The following is a 16810-nucleotide window of genomic DNA, read 5'->3' as shown; positions in this document are numbered from 1 at the left end:
CCTGCCTGTCAGAGCTAGAGGATCCATTTCCTATTGGCTACAACAGAAAATTACTGGCATCACACAGGCTCTTCTCTCACTCTTTCCACATCACATGGGTCACAGTCATGCTGACAAGGGACTCTGGTCCCTTCCACCCAGGATCCCTTGGCCATCTGCAGCACTTTGCCTGCAGCCACACAAAGGATACTTGGGGCAAGTATACTGCAAGAGAGCAAGTCAGTCAGGCATTATGTCTTCAGCAGTGTCACATGGCCCCAGCTTAGACAAAAAGCACTGACACCCAGGAGTTAAGGCCAAAGTAAATTGCATTTTGGCCAGGGAGCGAGGGACAACACTTTGGGCTGGAATGTCACATATTAATAGGCACAAAGAATGATTTTCTGCCAAAGCTTAGGATTGTATGCCAGAATCGCTGCTTCTCCCTGGACTTCTCAATTTTTGATCCTATGTATACACCGAACCTCTTTGCTCAGGACAACAAAATACAAGTTTTTGTCCTGTGGCATCCTTATGGGCTCCTGCAGCTTCCCCTGCACAGCACCCCTCCTCTCATCAGGATGCTCCAGTACTTCAGGTCTCTTCTAGGGAAGTAGTGGGGAGATCCATAGTGCTCAGTATGTGTCAGCAGAGCCAACACCATGGCCACAGTGTCACTAAGGTCACAGCAACTGGGCAAGCTCCTGAACGAAACTCAGCAGCCACCAGCAGGACAGACCCAGCAATTTAAATGCACATGCTTAAATCAGCCTACCACCACTGAAAAGACGGGCTTGTCTACAAACTCTGGGAGCCCCTGAGAGAGCAGAAAAAACCTGTATGAGCTCTTGGACGTGGTCAGCTCCCTGAGATAGCCCCCAAGCACAGAAGAAGCAGAAGGACTGCCCTACATCCAGTTAAATAGCTGGGGACTGATCAAATTTGAGCCAGACTGACTGACTTTTGAGCCAGACTTTCCTGCCACACCCTTCTTTGTGACTAACAGAGGGGTAACATCCCATCTGCAACAACCTTCTCCAGCTGGGATGGGAGAAGGAGCAGAGCAGAGACAGCCAAGCTGTTCTTGATTCTGACATCTTACCCACACCAAGGGGAACTCTTGCAAATGCCTCATGTTCCCCTTCTGCAGTCCAGGTGGCTGAAAAGAGTGGCAGAGTGTTCACCTGAAAAACAGGGAGTAGACTCTGCTGTCTTCCAACACCACATTCCAGGTCAGCAACCTGTAACTACCAGCAGAAAGGAGCCCAGTTATCCATCTTTATGTTTGTTTTTGGCAAGCTTCTGCAGCACAGGTGATGCCAAAGGACAGGGTGAGAAGAAAGAATTTGGAGCAACAACACATGAAGGAATTCAGACCTTCTCAAAGTCAATGCTAAGCAGCAACTAGTCCATGAAGTTGATGCTTCTGCTGAAACAGTTCCTGGTTAATGAGACAGATATACAGAGAATGACCCCAATAACAGGCTGGCTACCAAGGTGAGCAGATGTTTGGGTTTCTGAGAGCACCAAAACAAGCCCCCCTTTTCACGTAGCCCTGTGTTCCCACAGTCCTGCCCTTCTAGTGTTTAAAAAAGTAGAGAAGCCTCTAGGCTGCTAACTTAAGTAGTGGCTGCAGAGACCCCCATGGGATATTAACTGGAATCAGCTTTCATTTCCCAGGCAGAGCCTAAACAGTCCTTTGCTCCAAAAATCACATCTGAGGTCACCTGATCCAACATAAAGATCAGAAGTGGAATTACTTTAAATAAAATATCAGATGGGGGAGCACACCTGTGCCAGTGGATGGAGCTGAATGGCAGAATGCCTGATAAGCTGGTACTTAACACCTGAAAGTTTTAAGGACTAAACCACTAAACCATGTTTTTCCATATGTCTTGGGTGCGTTGGCTAGATGGCTCATCCCATCCAAAGGTCAAGATGGAAACTACTGTGTCCACTCTTCATCTTGCTGCAGGAGGGGAAACAGAAGTTTCTGCCATTCATCTTTTCCCTAGCTCCTTTTGCTGGACCCTCTGCTGCTGTGCCCCATGGGACATTCTGAGCAGATGACATAAGGAAGAGGGGCATAGAAACCAGCTAGAGTTGGGCTTTCCTTCTCAGCTACACATGAAAAATCCAGGTCTAGTTCAGGTGGTATGAAGCTTCCTCTTTTGTCGAGGCAAAATGTCCCTGTAGGCACTAGACATGCTCCTCTTCTGCATTTTGGAAAGATCCCCCCTTACAGGCACTGCCTTTTACCCTCTGCTGCCTTCACCAGCCCTAAGCAGGCTGGAGAGGCCCATCCAAGTTCTGGGTACACCAGAGGTGCTGCTTATTCAGGTCTCATGTGTGGGACAGCTGTAAATGCAATAGGGAGAAGGAGGTGGAGCAAAACCAAACCTCCAAAAAATCCCAGGGAGAAGGTACCCAGCCTTGTGTTCAGACATTATTTACCCCAGGATACAGTTCCAGTTTTCACCTGGTTTTAAAGCTCTCCACTAAGTTGCTCTCACTGACTTTCACAATTTCTTTTCTCTCTGCCCCACTTCCAGCAGGGACCTCAAAGGCTGCTGCCTCCCAGCAAAAGGGTCTCCATGACCTTTGTAATTCAACACACTGGGAAAGGCTCAATCAATTCCCTCTATTCCTAGGCCAGCACAGACCTTAAAAGCCCTCTTTGTTCCTGCTACAAACCCTATTCCACAACCATGGCTTAACCCTTAGAGCACTGCCTCAAATGAAGAGAGTTTCACAGAAGCAGAGCAGTTTGCAGCATCCATGGGAAGCTGGACCCACCCTCCACTTACAGAAGAGCTGTACTGAAAATCTGCTGGTGGCTTGAAGGAAGCATCAGACACACACGGCAGGATGGGAGGGATGTCTCTGGCCATGTTCATCATCATTACAAACTACTGTGCCTCATACTGCTGCAACAACACAGGCAGGTTTTGGGGTTACACTTCTTTATAGTCACCTGTATTTACTCTGCCTGCCCTCAGTTTAGCAGATTTATTACAAAACATGCTCCATGCATGCAGATTTGGGGTTACACTGAGGAATAGGGATGAGGAAGGAAACAGCTGGGACTGGGCACCTCCATTACCAGTCTTACAAGGACTCCTCTGCTCCTGTCCCCCGGCAGAGCCATTGCTCCATGAACAGGAGCAAATCAGAGCCAGCAAGGGATGCCAGGCTGTTACTACACAGCCTGCACACTGATTCTTGCCTTGTCTGAGATAAGCTCAGACCCACATCCTGACCAGCAGCCCAAAGTCACAAGCTGGGGAAGCAGTGCTATGGGACTGTGCATAATTATACACCCTGGACATGGGAATGCAGAGGACATGGAAGATACAGCCACATCTCACTTCCTAGCCTGATCCCTGGCACAGGAAAAGGCAGGATGGAGCAAGGGCTGCCAAAATCGCCAGCTCTGCAGCTGGAACAGAGCTGCCCAACCACATCCTGAAACACCAGTTCCATGGCAGACAGAACCAGCTTGTATCACTGCACCTCAAAATACCACCCCAGCAGACAGGATGGGGTAGGGCCACCTTGCAGCACCCTAAAATGCCATTTCCTATCAGCTGCTGTAACTTCCCCTCTGCCCCTTTCTGGTCCTGTTCCACCCCCTTCCTTCTCCTCAGGCTTCAGGGAAACTGAGTCACAGCATGCTGACCCTGCCCTGAGGAAGGAGATGGGTGAGCAGCACCCAGCCCCTGGCACAGCATGGGGAGTGGAGCAAGAGTGGTACCAAGACCTCTGAGAAGCCCAGTGATGGCGAGAGATTAAAAGGTACCCACATATTCTACATCAAGCAGTTTTCCTAATTGTCAATCTCCTCTGTTTCCACCTCTCTTAAAGCAGGAGTTGGCCCCAATCTGCTGCTGGCCATAAGGACTGCACCTAGCTCTCTGGGCTACACAAACTGACCCACATGCTCTCTGCCACCAGAGGGGACCAGGATATGCAATAACTTAGCATAGCCCAGGAAAAACAAAAAAAGAAAAAAAAAAAGGAAAAAAAAAAAAAAGGGAAAAAAAAAAAAAAAGACCCAGATATAGTGTTATAAATCAGAAGATTGCCATAGGTCTCAGAAGGGGGTAGGGGACTGGATGCTTCATTGAGAACAAGTCATGGCATTCTCTACCTTAATAGATTCATGTGTCTAAGTAAAGACTCGATACTCTGGTCCAGCTCTAGGAGCTGGTAGGCTTCCAAGTACTGACCTCAGGCTCTCAGTTTTTATCACACACCTACAGAAACCCTTTTGAGGACCTGCTAACCAGTAAAGCTTCCCGGTACCAGGTCTATAGCAGTGTACACCCACAGCAGAACTCTTTAAAATCCCTAACTGGTGCAGTAACAAACCACCACTCATCTATCTGCCTAGAAGACAGATAAGTTAAAGATTTGTTCATTCAGGCTCTGGGTCAGACAAATCACAAATGTTATTAAAGTTACGGTTTCTTGAGTGTGTTTCTCAAGATTGCACAGTTCAGATGGGACAAAGAATGGGAAAACTGAACTTGAGCTGCAAAAAATGCACAGCTATTACACACTGCTCATCTGTAAGTCTCCTGGCATCTTTTCTCAGGCTTCTGTCTTCTTGATTGCCTCGCTCCACCTTCCTGGGGACTCTCTGAAAACTGACCCTTTTACCCCTCCCCGGGGAAGTGTTTTAAGGTGGTATTTGCTGTTATTGTCATGCAAAGCATAACATTATTGCAATACCCTTGCCCCAGCTCTATCTCCCAGGACAACATAATACTAGATGAAATTCATTATCCCCTATCACTTTATGGTACTATCTTTTAATTTCTCTGTTAACACACATCAGAGACATATCGAGTTTCAGGCCAGCTCACTCCAAAGGAAATTCTCTCTTGCCTTACAGGGATTTGCAAAAACGATTCCTCTTCAGTACCAAAAAAAGCCCAAACCACCATCAAAAAGTAATTAAAAAACCCCAACCCACAAACCAAAAAAAAAAAAAAAAAAAAAGAAGAAAACCTACACTCCAAAAATAGCCCTTGAAGGTTCACTTAAGGACAGAATTTGCCTTTTCTCTCCAGACCACCACTTTGGTCAGACTTCTCCCAGGCTCTGGAGGGCAGCATTCTCACTGCTGCTCAAACAGCTTCATCAGCAATGTTTGGAGCCCCGTAGCGAGGAAGCTTTGAGGGTGAGATGCCTGTTCCTTCCCAATAGTGCCCAGTGCATGAACACAGGCATTTCCTGGTAAACTGTTCCTCCTTGCTTCCAGCCTCTGCTACAGGGGTGGCCTCTGATAGCAGCCTTCCTCCGGAAACATCTCTGCCTCTTGCTCAGTTACTCCAACACTGTCATATTGTAGGGAAACAGAATTAAACAGCTGAAATCTATAATAAATCATTCCTACTGAGCTGCCAGGGAAATTGCTGCACAGAAGAAAGAGAAGAGCTGTAAGTCTGTTTCCTCAACAAATCTAAGCCACAAAACAGCCTTTGGTTACAGGGAAGAGGCACAGCAGCAAGAGGAGCACTTTCAGGGTGGCAGATTGATGCCACCAATTTTTCTGGTCTCTCTGTCCATATTTATTACATGGGCAGAACAGATCACTGCAAATACCTTAAGATCCCAGACTGTCAGCCTAGGAAAGAGGCTGGCAGACCAGACCTAGGTGAAAAGCTTGAGAATATTCTAGTTCCTCAAAAACAGCTTATATTTTTAGCTTTTGCTGCTGTTAAAAGATGAATTGAAAGCAAAGCTCAGACTCCCTTCTTGATGCCATAACTGCTTTATTTTGCTGGCAGCCACAGCAGAGAGGATCTTGAGAATTACGCCCTTTGTCCACTGCTGGCCCAGCTATGCTAATCTCATCAGCAATGCAAAGGCTGGTATAGAAAGGGCTGAGTGGCAGAGCTGGCCTGACAGCTCCAGCAGCGCTGACTGGCAATAAGCAAACCCTGGTACATGGCATCCAGGCATTTTCTCCCGGCCTGAGTGGGGCTAAGGGTTGGCTCTTGCAAGTCATTCTTCATGCATCTTCCAGACAATCTGTACAGCACAGCTGGACTCAGCTACCTTCTCACAATTTAGGGAATGCAGGTAGAAACACCCACAGAGTCGAAGTTTCCACTTGGTCTCACCGATCTATCACCTCTCTGCTGAAATCCCCACCACTCTTCCCACAGCAGCAGCATGCAGGTTGGTCCTGATGGCCCACAGGGCACTGTCCAATTTTTCAGAGTGACACTGCTCAGGATGGTGTCCTTACCTGTTTACAAGTAGGCATGCATGTCCTGGACTTGCCTCAGGTAATGGCAAAGGCAAAGCAAAGCAGCATGTAACCCACACAGTACTTTCCCAGCTTTAACACCACAGCTCAGGCAGGAGGAAACCTCTCTTGGCTGCCTCTCCCTAAATGTTTATTCCAGCACTGCCTATCTTAACTCCTCTCCAAATTGGCAACAAATTATGTGACCCCACTACCTTTGGGCTTTTTTGGTACTTTGTGCTTAAAACTATGTAGTATTAACAGGTAAGACAGAAAAAGGGGGGCAACTTACAAGGGTTGTAACTTATGGGGTCACAGTGTCCATGCGATTGAGCCTTGGGCAGTGATCTTGGCAGGCAAGGTGTCTACAAATGATAAAAAAGAAAACATATTCTGGCCTAGAAAATGGCAATTCCCACCCCAACACACACGTATGACCCAGAGCCTCATCTGCTGGGCCCTGCATCACTCCATGATATTCCACAGCACATCTTGGGGCCTTAGTCCAGAGGAAAGATGAGAAACCACTGGCTGCAAAAGTGGGGTCAGAGAGACCTACAGTGCGGCTCAATGGACTTTTACCATGCTCTGCCACCACCTGCACCCATAATACAAAAATATAATGTAACACCACTCTCACACCAAGTGCTGAAGGTGGAAAGCAGTGTCTGAGCTGCTGACCCAAAACTGCCCTCAGTGTCAGGAACCAGTGTCCCAGATTCCTCCATGGGAAGGAAGCTCCAGCCCCCAGTGCAGAGGCAAGCTGCTCCCCTCTGAAAGCAGAAGGAACCTGTTGGAAGTGAGAGGGAGGAAGCAGACTGCTGTCCACCACGGGAGGCTTTCCCAGAGCCTCCATGTTCCAGGTTCCACCTCCTTGTTTGCTCTCCCTTGAGAACACCAGGGTCTGGAGTCCAGGGAACATTGTGCAAACAAGTCTAGACGGTTCGGGAGTTTTAAGATGACTGAAACTGCAGAACTGGAGAGGAGAAGTGGGCAGTCCATACAGATCTTACAGTAATCCTATATCACAGAAGGACACTAGGGCATACTGGAAAGGGTAAAATGGTTTTCAGGGCAATACATGAGGCCTTCTACCCTGGAAAGGAGGGGTCACAGCTCAGGCAAGGATTATGACATTTGTGAGTACAGAGCTATTTGGGTAGCTCACAGGGATCCTTTCCCATCCATTTTTGACTGAACACCCTAGTCCCAGACAGACTCTGGCCACAGACACCAGAGCAGCCTGTGCCACCCCATGGCAAGCCCACACAACCAGCCTCCATACATCTCCAAGGGCATTGTTTCCCCTCTCACTCTGGGCTGGGCACAGAGCTGTGGGCAGGGTGTTGTAGCTTGCTGCCAGCAGTGACCTTTGAGAGGTGTAATGAGAGAGGTTTACAGCTCACACAGCCATCCATGTTGACACGAGCAAGCTGTGCTTGCCGCCAGCAGGTCCTTTTCCCTGGCTTACATCCAGGCCTTTAGGCATATCATGGATAACAGGTCAGGTCTCAGTCACACTCACATTATGGCCAGGCTGGAAATGGCTTCCTGATCCACTCCCTTTGCTAGTGAGTGCATGATTGCCCCTTCACCAATAATAGCCCTCTTACCAGTATCTGGTAAGAGGTCTACCCAAAGGCAGCTTCAAAAATGTTTAACTTCTCTTTTGCCTGCACCAGAGGATGGTCTCAGACCATATCAGAGGGGTCACAAGAGTGTCTGCTCTCTCTGAGTACAGATACCCTGGAGCAAGGCAAACTGGCTGTGCAAGGTGGACAGAACAGCACAGCACAGAGCCAGGCATCCTGGGGAGGTGCAGTCACGGCTGGAGCCACTTATGTTGATTAACTGAGGATAAGCAAGGGCAGCAAAATGACTCGCTTTCTTCCATGGTACAGTGAGAGGGATCAAGAGACTGGTTTGTTCCCGGCTGGGCCTGCTCTGCAGCTCAGGGCTTCAAAACGAACAGGTCTGTAAGTGGGAGCTGCCTGCCCACACACCAGCAAAGGGTGAAAGAGGGGAGAAGATGGACAAAACACCCCTGACCACTCACCCTGAGGCTGCTGCCAGAGGAGAACAGCTCCAGATGCCAAATTGTCAGGCAGGAGTCCAGGGGTGCCAGGCCGACGGCACAGCTGGGACTGGGCTGCACTGAGGGCTGTGGCACCTTCCACATTTGCCTGATTACTTTTCTTCCTAGTCAGTGACACTGCCAGCAGCAAGTTGCCATAGCAATACCCTCCAGCATGTTCCCCTGTCTCTGTTCCCCCTTGCATGTCCTCTCCCTGATGCCCCACACATGAAACACCCAAAAGCCTCAACCTACTCCTAAAAGGCAGCACCTTCACCAAGGAAGGAAATGGGGTAGACATGGAAGCTCACTCCCACAAGCCCTCATCCCTGCCCACCTCAGAGGCAAGGACCCTACTCCAGAACCCCACCTTGTCTATTCTCAAGTCAAGACACAGAAGACAAATTTGGGTAATAGAGACCTTTTTAACTGCATCTCCTTCGTGCTGTGGCAGGCAGGGGTGCTTCAATATCCTCACTTGTCCCACAGGGCCTGCTCCATGGGGGTGACATGCAGTCCCTCTCCAGTCCAGCCCAACACAGCTGCCTGCATGTCAGAAAGCCCCAGCAGCTCTTTCTACATTGCAGTAGTACCAGATCTGATGGGAATGGGGGTCTCAGACTCCTCTTGCTGCATTCTGGCAGGTATCTCCTAAGCCTCTGCTCTCCAGTTCCAGACAGTTTCCACTTCAGGGAGGTCTGTACTGCTGCACCAAACCTCACTGTGGCTTGAACTGGACAAAGGATCCTGCTTTGTTTCTTGCCTTAAAAACTCTCCCCTACCATTGATTCCTGCCACTAAACAGTAACCCAGCGTGGGTGGTAAGCAGAGCTCTTCTCCCTTTCACCTCTCTCACACAGGCACAAGACACAAGACAAAGGACCCTCTTGAAACACACTCAGGAGTGATATCTGTCAATATCTTTCACCATGTAAATTCAACAACTTAGCAGACAAGCAAAAAAAAAAAAAACCCCAAACTTCTAAAAGCTCTGCTTCTCTCTGTGTTCTGCCCTTTCCCAAAACCAGTTACATCACTTGAAGGTTATAGCAGAAGCTAGCAAAGCCTCGGTCCTGATCCAGGATGAGTCATGGAGCTCCGGAGGCCATGCAACTTCCTTCTGATACCATCAACCATGCCTTACACAGCTAAAAATAAAGATGGGCCAAAACTGCAGAGCCACCTCTTGCCTCAACATGAAACTCAGCAATGCTCAGCACTGCTGAAAAATTACCTGAGCAGGTAGAAACCAAAAAGTGCAGGGAAGCCAAAAGTCTTGGGTGTACCAAGAAGGGAGAGGGCAGGAGGCCCCACCCTGTGCCACGCTGGAGGATGGTGGTGGCAGATGGCAAGCAACCACCCAACCATGGCCAGAACCAGGATCTCATCTCACTCAGCTGTGGGCTTTGGAGTAGTTCTACACCTAGAGGTTGTGTGGAAGACTGCTTTCAGCAATGCATGTTCCCATCTGAGACAACAGGAATCAACTGCTGCAAACAAGAAGGACACACATTTCTGGCAGGAAAAAAATGGGAAACTGCCACCTGCTTCCCACCAGCAACACGTGGGCATCTGCAAAGCAAGGTCCAAGGGATGTTCAGAGCTAAAGGTTAGAAAAAGGAGTCACAGATACAGCTGATATGGGTTAGATGTTGAGGTAAGTGAGGAATTCGAAGCTTTCCTTAATCCCTGGGACGCTGTGCACAAACAAAACCTTCACACATGAGGATACAGGATTCTCACACAGATCTTAGCAGGAAGCCGTAGGATTGCACACAAATAGGAGCTCAGAGGGACACCAGCAATGTTCAGAAACCTAAAATAGCTTCAGCAGATGATCCTCTGCTTCATTCTTGGGAGCAGCAAGAACTGAACAGGGATCCAGCTGTCCCAACACTCCTATGAACAGGATCTTTGAATGCCCGACCTATTTGCAACAGAGATGGTAGGGCAAAATAGAGGATTCCTTGCATAACTCCAGTGCCAATATCCACAAGGAAACCAGAGCTCCAGTTCTGAAGGAGGAAGCAGCATTTTCTTATGTTTTTCAGTGGAAAGATCAGCTGGTCAGACTCTGGGGCAAGGGCAGCCTACACACACCAAGAGAAGGCTGGAGGACATTCAGCTGACTGCTTTCTGTTGAAGATAAAAACTCCACTTTGCCCAGTAGTTATGTTTCCCAGCACAGGGCTCCATCCCATTCCCAAGAGAGGCACTGCAATTTTGTACACAGGTCTGCAAGTTGTATCAGTTTCCAGACTACCACCAGCTGCACTAAATGGAACCAAAATTGCTAATTCAGTCCAAATATAAACTCACTGATATCGCCTGGGTAAGGTGATACATGAACCAGAGAACAGGTTCATGTCAACCAACAGGAAAAGCTGCTGCTTTACACATAAATGGGAGACTTGCTGTCCATGAAGATATTAAGCTAAATAGTTATCAAGGAGGGGTGGGAGAAAAGTGGATCCAATACTATGCCAGAGGGGTGTCAGGCACTGGCAGAGGTGGCTCAGAGAAGCTGTGGATGTCCCATTCCTGGCAGTGTTCAAGGACAGGTTGGATGGGGCCCTGAGCAACCTGGTTTAGTGTGTGGCTCCCCTTGCCCGTCGCAGGAGGGTTGAAATCTCATCCTTATGGTCCCTTCCAAACCAAGCCTTTCTATGATTCTGTGGTGTGCCCGGTGTTGAAACGGCCTTTGCCAAAAGGCAGGGGAACCCTCAGAGCATGCTGTGAACTGGGATCTACAAGCAGCTCCAGCAGAACTGAGAGCAAACCTTTTCTCTAGTCTTTGCCATGCCTCTCATCACTAAAAGAGATATAAAATCCCACCATGGAACAGGTATTAGTGAATGCCACAGTCCAGCTGGATAAAGGGGCCACTCTGCTCTCACTGCATTGTGTGATTGGAAATCTGCAGCACAGGGCACTGGCATGAGCAAAGGACTTCTTCTTTCCTTCCTTTCACCTTTACAGGTAAATCTATCCCTGCCTCACCCACTGTGGGTACCACTTCAGCATCAGGCTAAAGGATGAGATGGCCTGAAGCCCAGTTTCCAGCTGCCTCTGGATTGCTCCCAGCTTCCCTGGCAGACACTTCAGAGGAAGAGCTGCAGAGCCTGGGCAGCTATGCATCCTAAACTATGTCTTCCCCCTATAATCTCTCCTGGCCGAATGACACCTGAGCTCTAGGGTGAGAGAAGGGTTCATCTTGCCCTGCCATAGGCACAGTCCTGATGAGGGCTCCCTTTCAGGTGAGAGCCCACCATGCAGGTGGGCCAAGCACTGCTGGATTCTAGGCAGGCACACAAGCATCCATGGACAGAGCAGGAAGCCCACAGCCATCTCAGGCTGCTCCAGGCTGGCTGCCACGGAGCAGGTAGTATTTCTTGCCAGTGACAATACAAAAACTGCTGGTTCTCCTGAAATACTTCCTCTAAGCCTCATACACCAAAGCCAAGCTACAAAATTCTGGGAAAATGCAGGAAAAACCCAAATGCTGCTAATGGAGAACATGATTACATCTGCCACGAGCTCTGGGTAAAGTCTCAGCTGGGTTCAGGTGAAGGACAGCAGGGGCCTGCAGCTGGGAAATGCTCCCAATTCAATCCTGCTGGTATGCAAAAGGATGAGTGTGGCAAACAGCACAGACTGCAAGTTCCCAAGAACACATCACCCTTGAGCTCTTGACAACTGTGTGCAGGGTTCAACAGTCTTAGCAGCACTGGTTCCACAAATCCAGGTTCTCCTTGCCATGCTGACAGCCAGGTGGGATGCAGGAGCACCCAAAAAACCTTGGCTGTGGGAGAACCTCACTTGGTGGCATCAACTTTACAGAGCTATCCCTGTGATCAGAGGGGAGAAGAGCACAAGCGCTCCCTGTTTCTTCACACAGCCTTGATGAGGCAAGGGAAATCAGAGATGTTTGAACGTTGCTAACCTCGGTGTAGGGCTGACGCAGACAGAGAAGGCAGCTCTCAGCTGTCAGCCCTCACAGTCTGGCCTTGAGGTTGCTTGTTCTGGCTGTCTTGGGTCACCTGGAAAGACAAGTCCACACGCACAGGTTCAGTTGGAACACTGGGTGGGCAGTAACTGCTCATCCAAGCCAAGTGAGTTAGTGGCCTGTGCACAGAAGTGAGAGACCCCAAGCACCCCATCAGCTCAAAGATCCCACCACATCTTTTACCAGTGCTGAGGCTGCCCCTCAAGCTGCAGCCCTGACTCCCTCCTGGCTTCCAGCTACCCCCAGTTCCCAGCATGACTCCAGGTGGGTGCACAGTTGGCTCTCCAGAGAGAGCTGCAAAGGTCACATCCACAATATCCCTGCCCAGATTTCAGTGGGAAATAAAGGCCTTTCTGTGCCTTTGGCTTTGTTCTTGTCCACCCACACAGCTGTAGATTTCTCCACCACACAGGCTCTGCTGTACTCGAGTGGGTGCGCTGGCATATGGTTTATCTGCAAGAACAGGCGCTGGCTGTGGTCCTCACAGGTCACCTGCTAAGCCACCCTATGGAGACACAGAGCCAGGGCAGGGAGGGACAAACTCCACTGCTGGAGAGACACCCCTCCCAACAACCCAAACAGACCAAGACAAATCCAACACCGCAGCGTTTCCCAGGCTACAGGGAAGGGAGAAAATGACAATTGCTTAATAGAAATCTCCGAGAAGCCTGCCAACACCATCACAAAGATGTTAAGTCTCCTCCCCAGGCTCCCAGTGCTTTAATTGCAGACCACTTGAGATCACACTTTGTGTGGGCTAGGTCCTCGTGCAGAGCAGGTCCTGAAAACCAGGATGGTATCACACTCCCTAGGATCAGGTCTGACCTTCCCCTGGCCGCAGGCATGATGGGCAAAAGCTGCTGTGAGGCAGTCCCTGCTCCCCAGCTTGACCATCCACACAGGCAACCACCCTGCAGCACCAGCAGAGCCCAACCCAGCTGTGACCAGAGCTGCCATGCCAGGGAGCAGAGCACTGCAGTCAGACAGGCTGCCAGTGCCCCAGAAACACAGTCTTCCCACCGTGGTGCAGGGAGGCACGGCCACACCACCCTACTGGGGTTTCAGCCCTTAAGACTGTCCTGAGGGCACCCAGAAAGTTTGTGCTTAATGACACCTGCACTGGCATTCCAGGAGAAGGCCCACCTGGAAATGGTACCAGCTAGGCACAAGGGCTATTGGTTTGGAGAGCTTATAAGCAGAACAAGCCCCAGTAATATGTAGATGTAAATATACATAAATAGAAAACCCTTGACCAAGTCCCTCCTCTAGCACACTGTCTTTCAGAGAAGGCTCAAAAGGCGCTAAGCCTGAGCAGTGACAAGAATTGCTTTGGACATGGCTGAAGTACTGCCACCCACATACTGCAGCAGCACAGGAAGCAATGGCAATGTATCTGACAGGGATGGGTTGAAAACACTACCCAGGAAGAATGCAATTACCCCAATTGGACTGAGGCCAGGAGATTTGGATTACCACCTCAGCTCTTGCATAAAGGGCTTTGCATCTTTGTTCACATCTAACAAGAAGAATCTCAGCGTTGACATCACCCCTGGCCCAGGACATGGATTTGTTACTAAAAAGCACTTCCAGCTGAATCACTAACTTCCCATTTTGCAGCACACAGGACTCCTTTGAAGGTTTCTCATCCTAGTATTGTTCTACCATCATGTTGCTTAGCTGGGGGATTGTCCAGGCCACAGACAAGTATGACTGCAACTGCACAGGCCAGTCCTGAAAAGGCTCTCTGAAATGCAGAGCATGTGAGCCCAGCTGCTCTTCATTCAGAATTCACAACCAGCTGAAGATGCAGATGGAAACAGGGGAAAAACATGTTAATTGGCAGCTGGGTGTCCACTGGCCAAGCAAGGGAGACTATGAAAGAGAGGGGCAAAGCCAAACAGAGGATAAACAGAGACACTTCCTTGTCAAAGAAAATAATTTCTAAAGCAGGCCTCAAACTTTGTGAATCCAAGTCCTCTGGAGGTTATATTCACCTAGCTCAATTGATCACAAGCAAAAGCAATATGAAATAACAAAGGGACTGAGCTGGTCAGAAAATAGGCTTCAGGGAGCAGAGGTGCCAGGCACTGCAGACAGAAGGAAGGATCAGAAACATGGCAACATGGCATTACGACGACAAAGAGACCCACACAGTTCCCTGGAAGAAGGTGGTCCCTGGGAATTATGCGACGTGGAGAGACATCAGGCAAAAGCCTCTCATGAAGTAACCTGCAACAATCTCACTAAGTAACCTGCAACAAACCATCTGCCAGCATACAAATATTTCCTTTCAGGATTTCTCCCATGCTGCCCTTCACATCTGTCCTGTTTCAAACCTGACTCAGTAATTCCTCCAGCTACCAAAGCCTCTGATAATTTGATTACAGCTCCATTGACAGCGTGCTGAGGACACCACTTTTCTAACCATATGGCTTCACTTTCTCCTTTCTTGTCTGTGGTCACATACCCACCAACAACAAGTTTTCTTATTCTGCAACAGGAAGTGTCCTGGTCCACAGGCATGGTGCATTTCCACACAGCACACGATGGTGCCAACCAGATCAAACAGAGGACAAACATGGGCAGGCCCAGAACAGTAAGAACATGTAAAGGACTTGGGAAGAGCCAAGAGTCTTTGACTTTGAAGACTCAATCAATAATCATCCCCTTCAATCACCCTCAGACTCAAAGAGCAAAGTTTGGGTATCTCTGGCCTCTGGTACTCAGCACAATCATGCAGAAATGTGCCAGGGCAAGCAGCCTGTAACAGACAGCAAGGAGGAAGACCAGGGGCAAAGATGTGCTTCTCTGCCCTCACAGGTCCCTTGAACATAGGGAGGGAACTTCCTCCTCCTGCTGCATGCTCAGAGAGAGGAGAGCTGAGGGCAGAGAGGTTGAGAAAGCTCAGCACCAGCCAGGGGTTGGGGGGGGGGAGGGTGTAGGGGCTGTGGCCTTCATCTGATTTGGAGTGAAAGAGCAGCCCTAAAATTCAAATTATCTATAACTCCCTAAAGGCTACTTCTGGAGAGGGCAGAGATGAAAAATAGAGCACAAAGAGCTGCTCTGCACAACTTGCTGCAAAAGCAGGGAAGCAAGAGAGCTCCTCAGCAAGCTGTGCCTCTAAACAGCAGAGTTCCCACAGTACAAAGTGACCCCACCAGCTTTCCTTCTTCGAGTGGGTAAGAAACCTCTCACAAGGGGAACAGAAACAAGGCAGGCGAGTGGCAGTGGCACAGCTGAAACAGCCACAGCACTGCTCCAACTGTGGCTGGACCTTGGCCCAGCTCACCAAGGGCCACAGCTGTACAGCTGTGGTGACAGCAGGATTCTGCTGTCCTGACCACCCCAGGCTCCATGGGAAGGGACATGTCCAGGCCCCACTGGAATAAGCAGCAATCCAGTGTTATGGTTAAATGTTATGGGAGCAGGGGCTGGAGGTCAGGCGAGGCCAAGTGTTGACTCCCTGGCAACAAACACTGTGGCAGCAGTGTCCCTCGAAACCAGCCCCGCCAACTCCCACCAGTGCCCTGCACTAGCACAGGGACTGCATGCTGAGACATGCAGAGTCCCCATCAGCGCCCCACCACTCACTCACACTGAGACCCGAACCATGGGAATTGCTGCTGTGAAACAAGGCGGTGACCAGGCTTTACAGGATGACTTCATTCTCCCGGTCCTCAATCTAAAGCCCAGCCCTGCCAAAAGTAACTCTAGCACTATCACATTGGGAGTTTTCTTCTCTGTCACCTGCCAGACCTTCTTCACCTCCTCGTGCTACCAAGCTTGCCAAGACACTGCTGGGTGTCAAGGGTTCAAGCCTGCTACACTCTCCACAATTTTCTAGCTTTCCCTCTTTGATGTCAACAGGGAGAGGGCAGGTCTGTAAGCAGATCTCTGCTTGTCTGATGTTTTCAAAAAGGCAATGAGTGGAAATTACTTTTTAAATTTAAATTTAGAGCACAACATTCCTCTACCATACATTTTCCACAGCAGCTGCAAATTCCACACTCCTCCTTTAAAAGAAAAATAATAAAAGGAGTGTGGAAGCCCCGGAGGTGTGTGCCCCTCGTACTGATGGGTTCACAGGTGGGTTGTGAGTAAGCCCACCTCCCCAGCACCCACCACGCAGCCATTCCCTCTGACTTCCCTAACAGGCCACCTTTCCAAACACGACACCCGGGATGCCGAGCGCACACCGCCTGCGCGATTTCTGTATAAAACCCGCAAAACGCTTGAAAACCCCGCTAGGTCGGCAGCTGCTGATTTCGGGTGGGTGACTGCCCCCGACGGGCCCTTCCGCCCGCGGCTGGCTGTCACCAGAGGGCGGCGGATGCCGGGGTTCACATCCGCCCCGGCGCCCACCCCGCAGCCCCGCGCCGGGGCCTGGGAAGGGACCCCCGGGGCAGGTGCCGCCCGAGGCGCGCCTCCCGCGCCCCCGGGGTACCCGGCCCCACCGCCGCGGGCCCTTCCGGGGACAATCCACCACGTCCCA

At 49.9% G+C, this 16810-nt stretch overlaps 1 protein-coding gene across 4 annotated transcripts in view; it reads right to left on the bottom strand.

The window, feature by feature from the left end:
- Positions 1–16810, bottom strand: part of ATOSB (atos homolog B) — a 38463-nt gene that overhangs the window by 20727 nt on the left and 926 nt on the right. The window contains exons 1-2 of one of the 4 annotated variants that reach the window (XM_059874110.1): positions 8295–12209; positions 6531–6603 (exon numbers count right to left, since the gene is read on the bottom strand). The exons of 1 other annotated variant lie outside the window; for it this stretch is intronic. The gene's annotated coding sequence lies outside the window, so the exon portion shown is untranslated. Of the gene's footprint in view, positions 1–6530; positions 6604–8294; positions 12210–12255; positions 15160–16810 lie in introns of those variants that run through there. 2 more of the 4 variants (XM_059874109.1, XM_059874112.1) reach the window with 2 other exon arrangements.

This window comes from Haemorhous mexicanus, chromosome Z, assembly GCF_027477595.1.
Source record: "Haemorhous mexicanus isolate bHaeMex1 chromosome Z, bHaeMex1.pri, whole genome shotgun sequence".
Classification (NCBI taxonomy): Eukaryota; Metazoa; Chordata; class Aves; order Passeriformes; family Fringillidae; genus Haemorhous; species Haemorhous mexicanus.
The sequence above is the reverse complement of the archived record's forward strand: the minus strand, read 5'-3'. Positions and strand labels throughout refer to the sequence as shown.